The sequence below is a fragment of the Silene latifolia genome, chromosome 1, assembly GCF_048544455.1.
Source record: "Silene latifolia isolate original U9 population chromosome 1, ASM4854445v1, whole genome shotgun sequence".
NCBI classification, from domain to species: domain Eukaryota; kingdom Viridiplantae; phylum Streptophyta; class Magnoliopsida; order Caryophyllales; family Caryophyllaceae; genus Silene; species Silene latifolia.
In genome coordinates, this window is record NC_133526.1 from 28,839,678 (window position 1) to 28,859,441 (window position 19,764).

The window sequence follows — 19,764 nt, forward strand, 5'->3', positions numbered from 1 at the left end:
ACTCATACCAAATGTTTGTTTCACAAATTCAAGGGTTTCATACCCATACCTCAAACCCATGAGGTATGGATTTCTCATACCCAAGGAGAGGGGTGGGTATGAGATTGATTTTCATGGATATCAAACTAAAATGACAAAAAATAAGAGAAAACAAATTATAAATCCAATTTTTTATATACTTATTTGATTAAATAATCATTTTCATGATTTTATAATACGAAACATTATTATTTACAATATTTTAATTTACGCATTTTAACCTTAATCGAGTTTAAAACCCATACCACCCAAAATTGAAACAAACAAAAGGTATGAGGAATTAAGTTTCAAACCCATATCACCCGGGTATGATTCCTGATTCCAAACCCATACCCGTGCACGAAACAAACGCGCCCTAAATGAGAACAAAACAAACACAAACGATGAAAGTGAAAATGTGATGAACATTTCATAATCCAATGGAACTTACATAAAAAGTAAATAAATTAGTTAATAATTTTAAAATCTTAATACATTTGGCTTGATGTTAATAGAATGATAGGAAAGTTTAGTGATACATTTATTTCTACTGACGATAGAGATAAGAAAAATTTTGGCTTATAAATTTTGTCTTCCATCAAAAATATATAAATAATTGAGGATGCGTTTTATGACTTTTGAGCATCCTTTTTTCATTATTATCAAAATTAATATAGGTATAAATATGAATCAAGGTTGACGACTTTTGAGCATCATTTTTCATTATTATGAAATTTAATATAAACATTAATAAGGAATAAAAAATAAAATGTATAAGTTTTGCATGATTATTATTATTAATATAATTTATTTTTTTACAAGATCCACTTTACAGGAGATTGATTTAAGATATTGTCTTATTATGTAATTAAAATATGACATGTAAATGATGATAGTTAGTTTTGTTTGCCTTTTAATTAGATTTATATATTTTATATTTAGATTATTGAGTTATAGATTTTTCTCATTATTATGAAATTTAATATAGACATAAATATGGAGCAAAGGAGAAATGAAATGTAAAAGATTTGCTTTATTATTATTTATTTTATTTTTTTACAAAATCCACTTTGCATAAGAGTGGTTTAGAAATTATCTTATAAAATTTAAAATATGACATTCAGATAATGGTAGATAGTTTGGCTTACTTTTTAATTATAGATTATAGTTTTATAAATTCAATTATTATTCCATGCATGTCATATTGTCAATATAATTAAATAATCAATAAAAATGAATAAGAATTAATGGGGTGTGAAAATGTCATGTGAAATGAAATTGAATGTTGTAAGCTACCCTTTTAATTAGATAGTATAAACTACATGCAATGTTATTGATAATTGAGTATGTCATCTTCCTGCAATTTCAATGCAAACACAAAAATAATAACTAAATAATATTCTTACTATTAATAAATTTAAAATATAATAAGGATAAAAAGCAAAAGAATTCATTTAATTATTTATGTATGTATACTTTACTTACCAACTTTTTGAATAAAAATAAAAATTAGGATTGTTATAATAGTTATATAGGAAACTTTTTGTTATTAATTATTGATTAATTTCAACAATTTATTCGAGGGAAGAGGAGCGATTTTGTGAATTAAAAGGGAGATAAAAAAAATTATGATAACTACAAATTATAATGATGGTGAGAGAAAACCAAAAAACCATCCTATTAAATAAAAGAAATTAAAGGTTAAATAAATAAGTAGATTAGTAACCAAATTTATGAGAGAAAAATAAAGAGTTTGTATTAATTTATTTTTTGTGTTTGCAATTATATTTTTAAAAATTTTTTTTGTACTTATAAGCATGTGATAGTTTTAAAGATAACTTTTTAATACATAATATAGACTTTTTGTAATACTCCGTATTTATGGTCTTGGGGGTACTCTACCGAGTAGCCCTTACTCTGTCGAGTAAGGGTATGTTGCAGAATAAAATAGTTTCTGACCTGTTGGGCACTCGATCGAGTAGCAGGGGCACTCGATCGAGTAGGGGGGTACTCGATCGAGTACCTTGGGTACTCGATCGAGTGTCCGGTTTATCGGGGGAATTTTCTCGGGTTTTGTTAATTACGCGATTAAGGTATTTAAATCAATTCGTCTTTATTCTAAATCACTTTTTACAAAACCTAAAACCTGTTTAAGAGAGAAAGCAACTTGTCTTCTTCCTAATCGCGTTCTTGACAATTCCCGGAGTTCAGACGGTCGGATTGCATCGTAGTTTGTGTCGTTGGATTCCTTGCGTCGAGGGTAAGCTTCTAATATAATTTATATACCGTTTTGTTAAGATTGATGAAACCCTAATTTGGGATTTGGGGGTTTTATGAGTAAGTAAGTAATCGGTAGCCTTTATGTGTTATGTGTGATAGGAGGAGAATTCGTAGAGGAGCCGTTTTGAGACAGCTGTTTAGATCGTCTGCGTGTTTGCTTTCCAGGTAGGATTTCCTACTCAGTATTAGTCCCATAATGGGATATTGGTGATGTGCTGTAGTTAGCTGTCTGATTGTGATTGTGTTTGTGTTTGTGATTGTGATTGTGGTTGGTCGTGATGGTTCTCGAGATGCGTTCTCGGCTGAGTGGGGTCACTTGCGGGAGTGATCTCACGCCCTAGTTTCGCCCTTCGTGGAACCCGCCACGAAAGGGGATGTGCACATTAATGGACAGGGTTATTGCTCGTACGATGAGCGGGGCTTAGGTGGGAACGGCTGCGGTCCCCCACTGGCAGGGCTGGTCCAGTGGACAGTCAGTGATTGAGACGGTTGGTTGGATGTGGTTGTGTGTGTGTGACAGTTCAGCTGTCTATTTGTCTTATTGTTGTTATTTATTTTGATTGTGTGATTAGTCTTGACCGGTGTTGTTTTGTAAAACTGCGGTGATCCATTCGGGGATGGTGAGCGAGATATTGAGCGGTATAGAGATGGTCTTGATAGTCGGGATGGCCACGACATGACGATAGAGTCTTCCGCTTTGTAGTTTAGTCTTGATTTACATTTCATTTGAGAACATTAGTTGGAATAATGTATTGTACTTTCGATTGGTTTGAGGATTGTAACTTTTCATTAAAGCACTTATAATAAATGTTGTTTCTATTTTGTCTATTTGATTATCATGCCTCGGGCAACCGAGATGGTGATGTCTCCATACCTGAGTGGTCCTGGTAAGGCACTTGGAGTATGGGGGTGTTACAAATGGTATCAGAGCGACGATCCTGAAACCTGTAACCAATGAACTTAATGAACATAGGGAGTCAATTAAAATGAACCCGGGGTAAAAGTTGTAGGAGCTAGTGCAAAGGCTTGGGAGACGTCCTAAAGTCGCAAGGGGTCGCCTACTCTGACTTTGAACCGGTCACGTGGGGTAAATATGTGTTGAGTCATGTGTGTGCTTAGTAACTTGTGTAACAATGTGATGGAATGTGATGATGGATGGATGTTTAAATTGAAAGTGGATGAGATGAAAGGAAGGTGATGATATATATATACCAACATTGTTGATAGCATGATGGAATGTTTTATAACGTGGCAATTAATAGCATGAATGTTATGATGTAATGTGATTTTATAAAGTTATCATGTTAGTGTGTGACGTAATATGCGGGTAGCTTTTACGTAATAGTGATACTTGATCGAGTGAGACTAACTCGATCGGATAGGTTTCGACGATTTTGGACCGAATCGAGTTTTGGGGCACTCGATCGAGTAACTAGGGGTACTCGATCGAGTAGGGAGTCACTCGATCGAGTAGCCTAGATACTCGATCGAGTGGGTTAGAGATCGAAAGGTCCGTTTGGTTCTGGAGTTTGGGTACTCGATCGAGTACATGGGGGCACTCGATCGAGTAGCCCGTTACTCGATCGAGTGGGTTTGGATACTCGATCGAGTGGGTTCTGGGCAACGCGTGTTCGTGTTTTGAGGATTAGTACGCGTGTTTATGTTTATCCCTTTCTTCTATAGCTTCAAGATGCCGCCCAAGAGAAACGCTTTGTACGCGAGAGCTGAGGTTATGACTACGGATGACATCGTTAAAATGTTGGAACATCAAGACGCTCTTACGAGACCCCAAGAGAGTGAATGAGGACAAGGACAAGAGTAAGGAGAAGGAGGTTGACCATGCTAAAGTCAGCCTCTATATCGCGAGGTTTAACCCGAAGGAGTACAAGGGAGTTGAGGAGCCTAACCACCTTGATAGTTGGCTGAGGGAGATGGAGAACATACTGGATTTAGTTCGCTGTCCGGATGAGATGAGAGTGGATCAGCCGCATTCTATCCGAGGGAGGCAAATGGCAAGTGGTGGGATTCAGTGAAAGTGAGTGCCAAGGAGATATATACCAACCAGGGGTTACCCGCTATACCTTGGGAGGAGTTTCGTAGGGCTGTGAGGAAGGAGTTCGTACCAGAACATGTGAGGAGTAAGTTGAGGGAGGAGTTTGATAAGTTTAAGATGATCGGAGATGTCCGTGGCCGAGTACTACAGACAGTTCAATGAGAAATCCAGATATCTTTGAGGACATGGGTTTGAGTGATGAGAATTTGGCTTTGAGGTTTGAGAGTGGACTAACCACGAAAATTATGGATAAGTTACCCGTGGGAGTCCTCACCGATGTGAAGGAAGCATATGAGAGGGTGGGGAGAGCCGAGAGACTAGTGGAGATGGCTCAGGAGAGGTCTGGTGGAGAGAAGAGGAAGTCGGAGAGCGAGGGTGGTGGCCAATCTAATTACAAGAAAGGCAACCACAATCAATCTAAGGGATTTTCTTCTGGTTCTCGGTTTAGTGCTGGAACTTCCTTTGGGCGAGGTCGTGGGAGTGTGAGCAACAGCTGGGGAGTGACCTGCTTTGGTTGTGGTGGCGTAGGCCACAAGAGGCATGAGTGCACGAGCGCACCGAGATCTTTTCAGAGACCTGCACAGAGCTTTGCGAGCAACAGACCAGCTGGATCATGGCCAAACAGGGGAGGTCAGAGCTATCAGAATGGAGGCAACCGCAACGGCGGTAATTCTTATCAGAAGACACCGATGAACAACAACAACAACAATCAAGGGTCGGGTGCTAAGCCGACCGCATCAGCTAGTACTTGTCCCAGGAGGTGGGCGGAAGACCGATGGCAAGTTGTTCATGATGGACAAGAAGGCAAACAGGAGGATGCGCACGTTATCACCGGTACATTTCTTGTTAATGGTGTTCCTACGTTTGTTTTGTTTGATTCGGGGCTTCTCGATCGTTTGTGTCTTCGAGTCATGTAAAACAGTTGGGCTTGAGAGTATATGAGTCCGTTAGGGAGCAAGTTTTCATACCTTCGGTGAGTCTGTATCGTGTGGGAGGTTGTTTAGAGATGTATCTTTGATAGTGGGGCAAGTCGATTTCCCTGTAGACTTGTTAGAATTTCCTTTTAATGGTTTTGAGATGATAGTTGGGATGGATTGGTTAGGGAAGTATAAGGCTAAGATAGACTGTCATCAAAAGAGAGTGTCCCTAAGAGGTCCTAAGGGTGTAAGTGTGTCTTATCGTGGGTTTCTAGTCAAACCCAAAGTTAAGTTGATTGCAGTTGTCACTTTGAAGTCGTATCTGAGGAAGGGATGTCCTCTGATTTTGTGCCACGTGAGAGATGACCGGATAGAGAGCCCGGCAGATTGAAGAGATACCAGTGGTGGGGAGTATGCGAGATGTCTTTCCGGAGGAGATTCCGGGGTTGCCACCGAAGAGGGAGATAGATTTCACCGTTGAGTTGAAGCCGGGGACGGGGCCAATCTCTAAGGCACCGTACCGTATGGGTCCTAAGGAGATGGAGGAACTTAGGAAGCAGTTGGATGATTTGATAGAGAAGGGATACATTAGACCAAGTGTATCGCCTTGGGGAGCACCAGTCTTTGTTCGTGAAGAAGAAAGATGGGAGTTTGAGGTGTGCATAGACTACGGGAGTCGAACCGTGTGACGATAAAGAACAAGTATCCTTTGCCAAGGATAGATGACCTGTTTGATCGGTTGAGTGGTGCAACGGTCTTTTCTAAGATCGATTTGAGATCGGGATACCATCAGGTGAAGATTAGAGATGTGGACATACCGAAGACAACTTTCACGTCGAGGTATGGCCATTATGAGTATGTGGTGATGCCATTTGGGTTGTCCAATGCGCCGCGGTGTTTATGGATTTGATGAATAGGATCTTGAGACGTTCTTGGATCGGTTCGTAGTAGTGTTTATCGATGACATCTTAGTCTACTCTAAGACTAAGGAGGAGCATGAGGAGCATCCGAGGATCGTGTTGCAAACTTTGCGAGATCATGAGCTGTATGCTAAGTTGTCCAAGTGTGAGTTCTGGTTAGAGAAAGTTGCTTTTCCGGGGCATGTAATCTCTAAAGATGGGGTAGCTGTGGATCCGGCGAAGATTGAGGCGGTGACAAAGTGGGAAGCACCGAAGAATGTCGGCCGAGGTAAGGAGTTTCTTGGGTTTAGCAGGTACTACAGGCGGTTCGTGAAGGATTTCTCCAAGATAGCTAGACCGATGACGGCGTTGATGAGGAAAGAGAACAGGTTTCGTTGGGATGAGAGTTGTGAGAAGGCGTTCCAAACCTTAAAGGAGCGCTTAACCACGCTCTCCCGTCTTGGCATTGCTGAAGGGAGCGAGAATTTTGAGGTTTATACCGATGCTTCGAAGAATGGGTTGGGATGTGTGTTGATGCAGAATGGTAAGGTGATTGCCTATGCTTCTAGGCAATTGAAGCCTTATGAGGAGAACTACCCTACTCATGACCTGGAGTTGGGTGCGGTGGTGTTTGCTCTCAAGATTTGGAGGCACTACCTTTATGGGGCAATCTTTAAGGTATTTTCGGATCACAAGAGTCTCAAGTACATCTACACGCAGAAGAGCCGAACATGAGACAGAGGAGGTGGATGGAGCTGATTGGCGACTACGACATGGAAATCATCTACCATGAAGGAAAGGCCAATGTTGTTGCTGATGCTTTGAGTAGGAAGAGTGTACATTCCTTGTGTACGGCTCTATCTTTGATGAGGTTGAGAGATGAGGTAGCGAGCTTTGGGATTCATATGATGCGAAAGGAGATACCATGAGTGATATGACAAGATACACTTGAGTTTTATGATGACATTCGGGATAAGCGGCTTTGGATCCTAAGATAGTGGAGTGGAGAGTCGAGTAGAAAAGGGACAGTGTCCGGTTTTGATACATACGAGATGGTAGTTTGAGGTTCGATGGTAGGTGGTGTGTTCCTAATGATGAGGAATTGAAAAAGACAATCATGACAGAAGCGCATTGCACACCATATTCAGTTCATCCGGTGGAGACAAGCTTTACAAAGATCCAAGAAAACGTTTTGGTGGCCTGGGATGAAGAAAGAGACAATTTGAGTTTGTGTCCCGTTGTTTGACATGCCAGAGAGTTAAAGGGGAACAGAGAAGACCACAAGGTAAGGTTCAGTCCTTGGAGGTGCCTGAGTGGAAGTGGGAATCCATTTCCATGGATTTTATTGTGGGTTTACCTAAGAGTCAACAAGGTAACAATATGATTTGGGTGATAGTGGATCGTTTGACCAAGTCAGCTCACTTTGTTCCAATGAAAGATACATGGACTAAGGCACAATCGGCTATGGCCTATCGAAAGAACGTGCTTAAGTTACATGGAGTCCCTAAGGACATAGTGTCCGACGAGAGATGCGAGGTTTATCTCAAGGTTTTGGAAGGAGTTGCAGAATCGTTGGGAACACTTTGAAGATGAGTACAAAGATTTCATCCTGCGACGATGGGGGCAGATCGAGAGAACAATCAAGACTCTTGAGGATATGTTGCGAGCTTGTGTGATGGATTTTGGTGGTAGCTGGGAGCAGAGGTTGGATTTAATAGAGTTTTCTTACAACAACAACTATCACACTAGTATTGGTATGGCACCGTTTGAAGCTTTGTATGGGAGGAGATGTAGGAGTCCAATCTGTTGGGACGATAGTGCGAGGCGATGGTTTTAGGACCAGAGATGGTACATGAGATGGTGGAACAGATTAAAATGATCGGGAACGGATGAGAGCGGCTCGGGATCGACGGAAGAGCTATGCGGATCTACATCGTCGGGACATAGAGTTTCAGGTTGGGGACAAGGTTCTTCTGAAAGTGTCTCCTATGCGTGGAGTTATGAGATTTGGGAAGAAAGGCAAGCTAAGTCAGAAGTTTATAGGGCCTTATGAGATCTTAGAGCGAGTTGGGGAAGTGGCTTATCGTTTGGCTTTACCGGCCGCTTTGGAGAGAGTGCATAATGTGTTTCATGTATCGCACTGCGAAGTATGTGAGTGACCCGTCGCATGTGTTGGAGGCAGAGAGCTTAGAGCTGGATGAGTCTTTATCGTACCTTGAGGTGCCTAAGCAGATCCTAGACCGAAAAGTTAGAAAGACCAGGAGTGGTGAGACAGTTTTGCTTAAGATCCTTTGGTCTAACCATGAGACTGAGGAAGCTACATGGGAGGCGGAGGATATCATGAAAGAGCGTTACCCTTTCCTTTTTGATCAGGTATGTATGGTTACGAGGACGTAACCTTGTTTCTTTTAGGGGGGTAGGAGGTGATCGCGAGAGTTTTTAAGAGTTTTTACACCCTCTTGTTTATGTTGTGTCGGTATGTTGTGTCGGTATGTTTGTCGGGATAAGTGGGTTAGTAGCATGTTTTACGTTGTATTTATTTTTGGACCTTCGAGTCGGGAAGCTTATGGGGGTACCTTTGTTTGGTAGTGGTTTGAACTTCGGGGACGAAGTTCCTTTTAAGGAGGGAAGACTGTAATACTCCGTATTTATGGTCTTGGGGGTACTCTACCGAGTAGCCCTTACTCTGTCGAGTAAGGGTATGTTGCAGAATAAAATAGTTTCGACTGTTGGGCACTCGATCGAGTAGTCAGGGGGCACTCGATCGAGTAAGGAAATACTCGATCGAGTACCTTGGGTACTCGATCGAGTGTCCCGGTTTATCGGGGAATTTTCTCGGGTTTTGTTAATTACGCGATTAAGGTATTTAAATCAATTCGTCTTTATTCTAAATCACTTTTTACAAAACCTAAAACCTGTTTAAGAGAGAAAGCAACTTGTCTTCTTCCTAATCGCGTTCTTGACAATTCCCGGAGTTCAGACGGTCGGATTGCATCGTAGTTTGTGTCGTTGGATTCCTTGCGTCGAGGGTAAGCTTCTAATATAATTTATATACCGTTTTGTTAAGATTGATGAAACCCTAATTTGGGATTTGGGGGTTTTATGAGTAAGTAAGTAATCGGTAGCCTTTATGTGTTATGTGTGATAGGAGGAGAATTCGTAGAGGAGCCGTTTTGAGACAGCTGTTTAGATCGTCTGCGTGTTTGCTTTCCAGGTAGGATTTCCTACTCAGTATTAGTCCCATAATGGGATATTGGTGATGTGCTGTAGTTAGCTGTCTGATTGTGATTGTGTTTGTGTTTGTGATTGTGATTGTGGTTGGTCGTGATGGTTCTCGAGATGCGTTCTCGGCTGAGTGGGGTCACTTGCGGGAGTGATCTCACGCCCTAGTTTCGCCCTTCGTGGAACCCGCCACGAAAGGGGATGTGCACATTAATGGACAGGGTTATTGCTCGTACGATGAGCGGGGCTTAGGTGGGAACGGCCGGTCCCCCATCGGCGTAGGCGGTCCAAAGGGACGATCGGTGATTGAGACGGTTGGTTGGATGTGGTTGTGTGTGTGTGACATTCAAATTGTCTATTTGTCTTATTGTTGTTATTTATTTTGATTGTGTGATTAGTACCGACCGGTGTTGTTTTGTAAAACTGCGGTGATCCATTCGGGGATGGTGAGCGGATATTGAGCGGTATAGAGATGGTAATCGGATAGTCAGGGGGGCCACGACATGACGATAGAGTCTTCCGCTGTAGTTTAGTCTTGATTTACATTTCATTTGAGAACAGTTAGTTGGAATAATGTATTGTACTTTCAGTTGGTTTGAGGATTGTAACTTTTCATTAAAGCACTTATAATAAATGTTGTTTCTATTTTGTCTATTTGATTATCATGCCTCGGGCAACCGAGATGGTGATGTCTCCATACCTGAGTGGTCCTGGTAAGGCACTTGGAGTATGGGGGTGTTACACTTTTATAATATTGTATAAATAAATAATCAAGTAATCAATATAGATGAATTAGTATTTACCAATAGAAAATCGACATGTGGATTAAAATTAAATGTTTTAAGTAGTCTTTTAACTATATTGTATAGATACAATTTTTTTTTTTCAACTTCATTTATTCTCTTCGTTCTTAATTTCATGTATTCGGTATTTTTATTTCGAATACATATAATACTACTGTATATGAAATATTTTGAAATTATTAACTTGTAGTTAATGCGTATTTTTTATTGTAATTTTTCTTTGAGTTAATTAAGTTTAAAGCTAATGGAATATGGATGGATTTTTAAAAGAAATAAGTGAATTAAATTAATGCAATATAATAATAATTTGATAATTCATGTCATATTAGTTTGTCAAATCACATTGTTATTGCGTACGTGGCTTTTTTGTCATCTCATGTGGCATTGTCTACGTGGCTTTTTTTGCTAGCCTTTTAATAATGTTTTATAGATTTAAGTTTCCAAGAGAATCTAACTTAACACTTATTAAACTAATTAAATGTTAATCTATTAATTACTACTATAACTATAAAATAGTCATTCAATACATTTGTAACTATTGAATAACAAATTAATTTACTTGGGAAAAAGTTACTGACAATGCATAAAAAAACATACAAAATCCAAAAGTTGTTCCACGAAGTTCAAACTCTATAACAATGATTAAGACGGGATATTAGCGATATAGTTGATACATAAACCGATCTTAGCGCCTAAATATTATAACAATAACAAATCAATTTACTAGGTTGGAGGTTTCCCATGAAGTTGTTCCACGAAGTTACTGACAATGCATAAACCGATATTATCGCCTAAATCCTCAAAGTAAAAATCGGATTAAGTCTCATATCTTCAGCGGTTGTTTTCTTCTTCTTTTGCGATGTAGATGATACACCCTCCTCGTTCACAACATCTTGTGTGAAAAAGTTTTCTTTGTTTGGACAAATGGGTTTAGTATGAACCGATTTTTTGCATATAGAACAACGCTTCGTTTTCTTCATAGCCATTTCTTCACCACTTTTATCTCGCTTATTTCTCGGGAGACCTTTCGTCTTTGATTGAGGGAGGCAGAGCACAACATCTTCACCTCCGATCGAGACTTCTTCAACCACTTCTTCAATATTAGTTGTATTTTGCAATGCATCACAATGCCACCGTTGAGGAAAATAGAACGATGGAATATTAAAACAATCTCTATGGACAAATACTCGCAGCATATGACGACAAATAATGCCCCAGAACTCAAAATTTTTGCAACTACATATCGTTCTATCTCCATCCCAAAAGACTCTATGTTGTCTAGCATTATCCCCTTCAAAATATTTTACTATGAACTCGCTGCAATCAACTTGACAAATTGTATACGAAACGGGCCTTCCAAATTCTTCATGAAATTTTTTTAAAGCAAATGGTGCAAGGACGTGAGCAGCTTGCTTTTCCAAAGGCGATTGTGTATTCAATGGAACCGGCCTCATAGTAGCAACAAATTTGTTATTATAACGCCCTTGATGAATTTCTTGAACTGCCATCTCCACCTGAAAATTTCAGAAATTAATATCTACTCCTAATTTATAGCAAGAAATAATAAACCCAAAACTAACCTGCTTAACAAAATCTGTCAAACATGTATGAGAAGAAACAAATCGCTTAATAAAGGCATTAATGCTTTTCGATCTTCCAGTTGTTATCATCCCTCCGAAAAAGTAATTGCGAAGGTAAGCTGGCGCCCAAAATTGCCTCATTTTGTACAAACCTAGTACAAGCTTATTGTTTTGGAGATTAAATTTCTCAACCATTACAAACCAATTATTCTCAAACTCTTCAAGTTCGGTCATCCTATATAGCTTGTAAAACTCACTACACCATTCTTGATAGTCATAACGTAAAAGACCCGCAAACCAACAACTGAACTTTAAAGTTATATGCCATATATATACAATAGCTGTGTTTTGTAGTCGGCATATCTGTTAATATTGCTTCAGACATCCAAGGATCCTGATCAGTTATGATGCTGTTTGGCGGTTTCTTCATAATACTCACAAAAGTCTTAAACAAGTATATCAAAGTTAGAGTAAATATACCCATGACAAAAATATATCAAACTGAAAAATATAAGCTTTAGCCACGAATAACTTTTCTAAATAAATTACAAAAAGAAAGGTAATTGAAAGAGGCAGACTTTGTCCCTTTCCCTACCCTATCAGTTGATCTTACTTGAATTCTAGCACCTGTAACAATTCAATTCCTATCTTTTAGCTGGAAATCTATTAAGAGCTCACTTCATCTACTTCTTATTATATAGGATAATACTTGATCATGATTCTCGGGACAAGATCTTCATTCCCAGAAACAGGAACTGTACAATTTTCGAAAGATTATATTGTTTATGAATGAATGCGTTTGGGTCATAAGAAATGGAACGAGTGAAGGGGCTTTATAATACTAATAATAGGGTGAGTAACTAGGTTTACAGTATAGCAAAAATACATGTAAATTAAGCAAAAATATATTTTTCAAAACTCATACCTTCATTAACCACTTAAAAGTAGGTGTCGTCTCATTCTGTAGGAGTGCAAAACCTAATAAAACTGTCTTCCAATGATTATAGATGCCGACAAAAATCCCGCAAATCATGTCATATATGTTAACTCTATAAGTAGTATCAAAACCGACTACATCTCCGAACTTTTGGTACCATTCAAAACTTTCAGCATGACACCAGAAAATATTTTCTAACTTATTTTTTTTCATCCAATGTATATGCATATTGAAACATTTTATTCTCTTGTTTTGCCAATTTCATATACTCCATTAAGTTATTAGCATCATCAGCTCCAATCATCTTCTTTACTTTACCATAAAGATTGCGGATGTCTCGGTCGAAAAAGGGTAATTCACCATGTTTAATATTTTTTTCAAGCTCCAAGACTCTAATAATTTGTCTAATAGACAAACCCGCTTCTTTATACATCAAAATTCTTTTTTCGTCTTCAGCGGTAATGTTTCGATTTGCTAGAAGAAAACGTAATTCTTCACTTAACAACATTTCATGATTATGTTCTTTGACAAAGGTAGTGACATGCCATTCCTCCGGAAATATGTCAAAGCGCCTTTTAAGAGTAATACGCATATGTGCGGGACAACCACACTTTGATGACTGTGTTTTTCTTTGGGTCTTAGACATATCAATAACCTTCAAACATTGCTTACCTGCGCGGTGACAAATAAAATCTTGTCTGATCGTCCTTCCATGTTTAGTGTCCGTACGATATTTAGCCGCCACAAAACCTTGTCTTTTTGCATAATTGTTATAAAATACAAACGCCTCTTCTTGGCTTTTAAAGGTTTGTCCAAGTAAAGGTTCATCATCTTCCCCAATAATAGGTTCATTCAAATCAAAATCAAGCATAGTAAATTCCGAAATTAAAAACAACACGCATTAAAAATCGATTCCTGCAAGCGATATATGAATCAAACGAATGACTACTCTGATTTATAAGTAAGCTTGAAACAATTTCTTATAAAATCAAGCAAAAGAAAAAAAAAATTGGTACCAACAACCGATTATTGGTATGATGCAACCATACATCCACACCACATATACAATTATATTACAAGTAATGACAAAAAAATACAGGAACTATTTTCTCATAAATAATGCTATTGTTCTACAACAATCTGGAAATTATTTTTTCACAAATCGTCTAAATAAACACATACATACAGGAAATTATTTTTTCAGGAACTATTATTTGTCCCAAGAATTGTAATCTACTTAGATATAAGTACGAGTATACAGTCAAGCTTCGGATATCGTTTTGACTTTGTATGCTAACTCCTTGAATTAATAATTATGGCTATACATCTATCGTCAATTAGCCAAAAGATGCATAGAGTTTAACTTTCTATGATACGTAGTCATGCAGACATAAACCATGTTTTAATGGAGCCCATTTTCTCTCCATTTCCTCAAAAGAAATGGAGAGGCAAGTACTTATGATGGCCCGGATCGCATATTGACAATATCTAACGGTTCTAAATTTACGCATAAAAATAAAGGAAAATAAGGGTGTAAGAGGAAATCCTCCCTACTACTAAGAGAATAAAAATTCTCTTAGTTTTCCCTCCAAAAAGCATATAGCTAAATAAGGTAATAAATAAAATTTTCTTTCATTTCATTATTATCTTTTCAATAAATATATACTTATAAATAAGCTCTAATTTTCTAAATAAATTCATAATTATGATTTTTTCATTAAAATAAAATAAAATTGATATTAAATTATAAAGTATAAGCTGCTAAATTTTTCAGTATTGCAATAATTATTACTGTAGAGAATAACTTGACACATGCTTACTATTAGCTTCATGACAAAAAAAAATCACTAAAAAAATTCACAACTTAAATAATTTTTTTTTATTAGTTTTCCTTTTCAATTTTTTTGTTTCATATCAAAATACAATGGAGTGATATGATAAATATTAATGAGGTGCAAATTTTAAAAGTATAAATCCTCCTATATACTAAGAGAATACAACTTCTCTAAAGTTTTCCCTTCAAAGTGCTCAAACTTATATATGGAAACAAATTAGATTTTCATTTATTAAACTAATTTTCCATTTAAAATAATCTATACATAAAAACTGTATCTCTTATTATTAACTTCGATTTTTTTTTAAAATTTGATGTAGTTAAAAATATTTTTATAAAAAACACAATTCATGGATTATTCAATTCTTTGGATTAATTTTAATATTAGTTATTTCTTATAAAAATTCGCGAGATATAAATCTAAAATCTATAACTAATACACTAAAAATTAAAAGGCCTATATTTACCGCACAATTGCACGAGATCTACACTAGTTATTATTTAAAGAGATTATGAGAGGAAATGGAGGGAAAGGAAATGGAGAAGATTCATTCCCATTTTAATGCTATATATAGGGTAATATTTCAGGACATGTCTATCCTACTTAAATTGGTTTCGTTGTATTTTGCCATTAATGGTTTTGTTTCTCTACAACTTGAGACTTTTTCGAGAATATTTTATTATACTTCCTCTGTCCCGATCATTTGTTATCCTTTTTCATTTTTGGGTGTCTCAGTCATTTGTTGTCCTTTTTATTTTAAGAATGAATTTGATGAGTAATTTGATCATTCTTATTCAATTTGTTCCACTTGTAATTTAGTTATTGACTTTTTCCTCATTCCTTGGTCGTTGTGCCAAAACGAAAGAACAACAATTGACCGGGACAGAGGGGTAGATAGATTTCCTTCTACTAAAATTTTCTATTGCAGGTTTAAATTGGTCAATTACAAAAATGGACAATATTTAAAAAATTCCAATCTTCCCTTGTTTAATGTATAACTAGTTTGGATGCCCGTGCGTTGCAACGGGGTAATTAACTTAGTAAAACAAATTTGTTATAAGGTCTTAATATTTACATCTTATGTCTAATCATTTATTTAGATATGATCAAAAGTCTAAACATCTTATTTAAGTGACGCAAAATATGTTAGGTTGATACCTAAGTTCCAAGGATGCCTCATATTTATAATCATAAGACCACCAAATATGTTAGGTTGATACCTAAGTTCCAAGGATGTCTCATATTTATAAATCATAAGACCACTACATCTTATATTAATCTTTCGATGTGGGACAATTCTATTATTTTTATATAATCCTACATTATTTTTCAATGTGGACATATAACATACTAAGAAGCACACAATTTTATATATGTACAAATTATATGAAATCTATACGCTAATGATATCATTTTTACCACGAATCAAATTATGTTATTTTCATAATTTTCTTAACGATATTTTTTTGCCAAATGAAATGTAAATTTTTTATATAAAAAATAGAAACATCACTTGAATATAATATAGGAAATAAATATTATAATAATTAAAAGATTCTCCACTTTATTTTTTACATCGAAAAAATATTATTTATGATACTTTCCTAAATTAATTTTTAAGATCACCCCACCTTATGATAATTTTCTGGTGTGGGACAATTCAACTATTTATATGTATTATATTTACCACACCTACATTATTTTTCAATGTGGGACAAATAACACACGAAAAAGTACACCATCTTTTTTGCACCTATTTAGATATCCAACCCGATTTAATAATGAGAAAATATTATACTATCTATTTATATTCGTACGTTTTTTTTTTCCATTTTTTCTTATAATTAAAATATCTACAAATGATATGATTTAAATTACATTTTTTTCCTAACACGACTTTTAAGATGTAATTGAGGGAGCAATAAAATGTATAAACAAATGCAAAATATTTTTTTTTCCTGGTGCGATTTTGATTAATGGTTAAAAATTATGATGTGTTTTAGTTACTCAAATGTAATGAGGCATAATAATTACCTATATTTGAAAGTTAAAAAGATTTAATTCTACTATTTATCAAAGTACAAAAGCTCATTATTGATTTGTTTGTGGATTCAAGATCTTTTTATGCAACACTTGATTGTATTATAATTCATAAATTTTCTATTTTACTGCAGAGATTATCATTATATGACACATTAATAACCAATTTATGTATATTTAGCACCCATTTTATTTTTTAATTATGATTTTGTCTTAAGTAAAGTTATTATACTATCGATTGTCTTAAAATAAACATTATAATATCATTAATATAGTAATATATAGGGTTTTTAGATAACTTATAACTTGAATAACTCACTTTTTCAAATCTTATACCTGAGATAACTTTCTTTAAAATTTTATACCCAAAATTACATTTTCTTCCAAAGTTAATACCAAATCTCAAAAAAAGCCCTTAATTGACGATCCTGTCCTTATTAATAAAACATCATCATTCTTCCTCCCACCTATTAACTCACACATCCACAATTACCACCACTAAAAACCCTCGAATTAGTAAGGCAAATTCGTCAATTTAGGGCTTTTTTTAAGATTTTGTATCAAATTTGAAAGAAAATGTTATTTTAGGTAAGATTTTAACGAATGTTATCTTAGATATAAGATTTGAAAAAATGAGTTATTCAAGGTATAAGTTATAAAAAAATCCTAATATATAATCGCTTTTTAAATATCTACGTGATTAATATTTGTATGGTATTGTTGTAACTAAGGTTTGCCGTTAATACAAACTCTTATAAGAACTCTCTAAGATAATTTTTAAGCGATTCAAAAGATTTTGGGTTGATACCCCTAAGTTTCAAATATGACTCATATTTATAATCATATGATACCTCACGTCATGATAATCTTCTAATGTGGGACAATTCAACTATTTATATGTAGTATATTTACCACACCTACATTATTTTTCAATGTGGGGCAAACAATATACTTAGAAATACACCATTTTTTCGCACCTAATTCGACATTTAACCCAGTTTAATACTCCGTAATAATAAGTAAATACTATACTATTTATTAATATTCGTATAGTACAAATTTTTTTATAACTTCTTATCATAATTAAAATATGTGCAAATAATATGATATTATATTCTAATGCTAGCATTTATTTACCACGAATCTAATTATATAATTTTTCAAAAAAAAAATGATGTTACTTTTTTGCTAAATGAGATGTATAGGTTTTTATATAAAAATTATAAACATCACTTGGACATAATATAAAAAATATATATATCATATCGTGGAGATAATGATATAAACTCTTAAGAGCTCTCCAAGACAATGCTTAAGAGACTCAGAAGGTTTTTGGTTGGTATTTAGGTTCTAAGGACGCCTTCTATTTATAATCATATGATCACCCACCTTATACTAAATTTTCGATGTGGGACAATTTTATTATTTATACGTAATATATTCACCACACCAACATATTTTTCAATGTGGGACAAATAACATACTTATAAATACACCATCTTTTTCGCACATAATTCGACATCTAATCCAGGTTAATAATAATGAGCAAATACTATACTCCCTCGATTCAAGACCAAATACAACATTCCTTTTTTTACACTATTCATGAACAAATCGAATCTTTACGATTCCTTGCAATATGTAAGACAAAATATGGTCATGTGGGTTCTTATTTGATTCACCTATAAAGTACAATGAGAATGTCAAATTTTTAAATTTTTTATAATGTAAACTTAAAGATGTTTACGTTGTAATTTGTGTCTTGACAAGTGTGTAAATGAAAATGTTGTATTTGGTCTTGAATGGAGGGAGCACTATTTATTAATATTCGTACGTTTTTTTTATAATACTTTTTTTGGCAAATGAGATGTATAAGTTTTTATATAAATATTATAAACATCATTTGAATATAATACATAATATAGAAAAAATATGTATATATCATACTGTGAAGATAATGATATAATCTCTTAAGAGCTCTCCAAAACAATACTTAAGAGACTCAAAAGGTTTTTGGTTGGTATATAGGTTCCAACGATGACTCCTATTTATAATCATAGGATCGCCCACCTTATGTTAATATTTCGATGTGGGACAATTCTATAATTTATACGTATTATAATCATCACATTAACATTGTTTTTCAATGTGGTACATATAACAAATTAAGAAATACACCATCTTTAATACTCGTATGTGCAAATCATATAAAATCTATACTCTAATGAAAACATTTTTTACCACAAATCTAATTATATTATTTTCATAATTTTTATAACAACATTTTTTTGCCAAATGAAATGTCAAAGTTTTTATATAAAAATTAGAAACTTCTCATGAATATAAAATAGGAAATATACATATTATAATAGTTAAAAGATTCTCCACTTTATTTTTTATGTAAAAAATATTATTTATGAAACTTTCCAAAATTAATTTTTGATGATGTGGACGCTCTAGAATCGCTCGAAAAACTCTCTTTTATATATATACTAGTTTGGATGCCCGTGCGTTGCAACGGGGTAATTAACTTAGTAAACAATTAACTTAGTAAACAAAAATTGGTTATAAGATCTTAATATTTACATCTTATGTCTTATCATTTATATAGATAGATCAAAAGTCAAAACATCTTATTTAAAAGACGCAAAAGATGTTAGGTTGATAACTAAGTTCCAAGAATGCCTCATATTTATAATCATAAGACCACTACATCTTGTGTTAATCTTTCAATGTGCGACAATTCTATTATTTTTATATAATCCTACATTATTTTTCAATTTGGGACATATAACATACTAAGAAATACACAATTTTATATTTATACAAATTATATGAAATTTATACGCTAATGATATCATTTTTACCACGAATCAAATTATGTTATTTTCATAATTTTCTTAACGATATTTTTTTGCCAAATGAAATGTAAAATTTTTTATATAAAAATTAGAAACATCACTTGAATATAATATAGGAAATATATATTATAATAATTAAAATATTCTCTATTTTATTTTTTACATAAAAAAATATTATTTATGATACTTTCCTAAATTAATTTTAAGATCACCCCACCTTATGATAATTTTCTGATGTGGGACAATTCAAATATTTATATGTAGTATATTTACCACATCTCTGTTATTTTTCAATGTGGGACAAATAACACACGAAAAA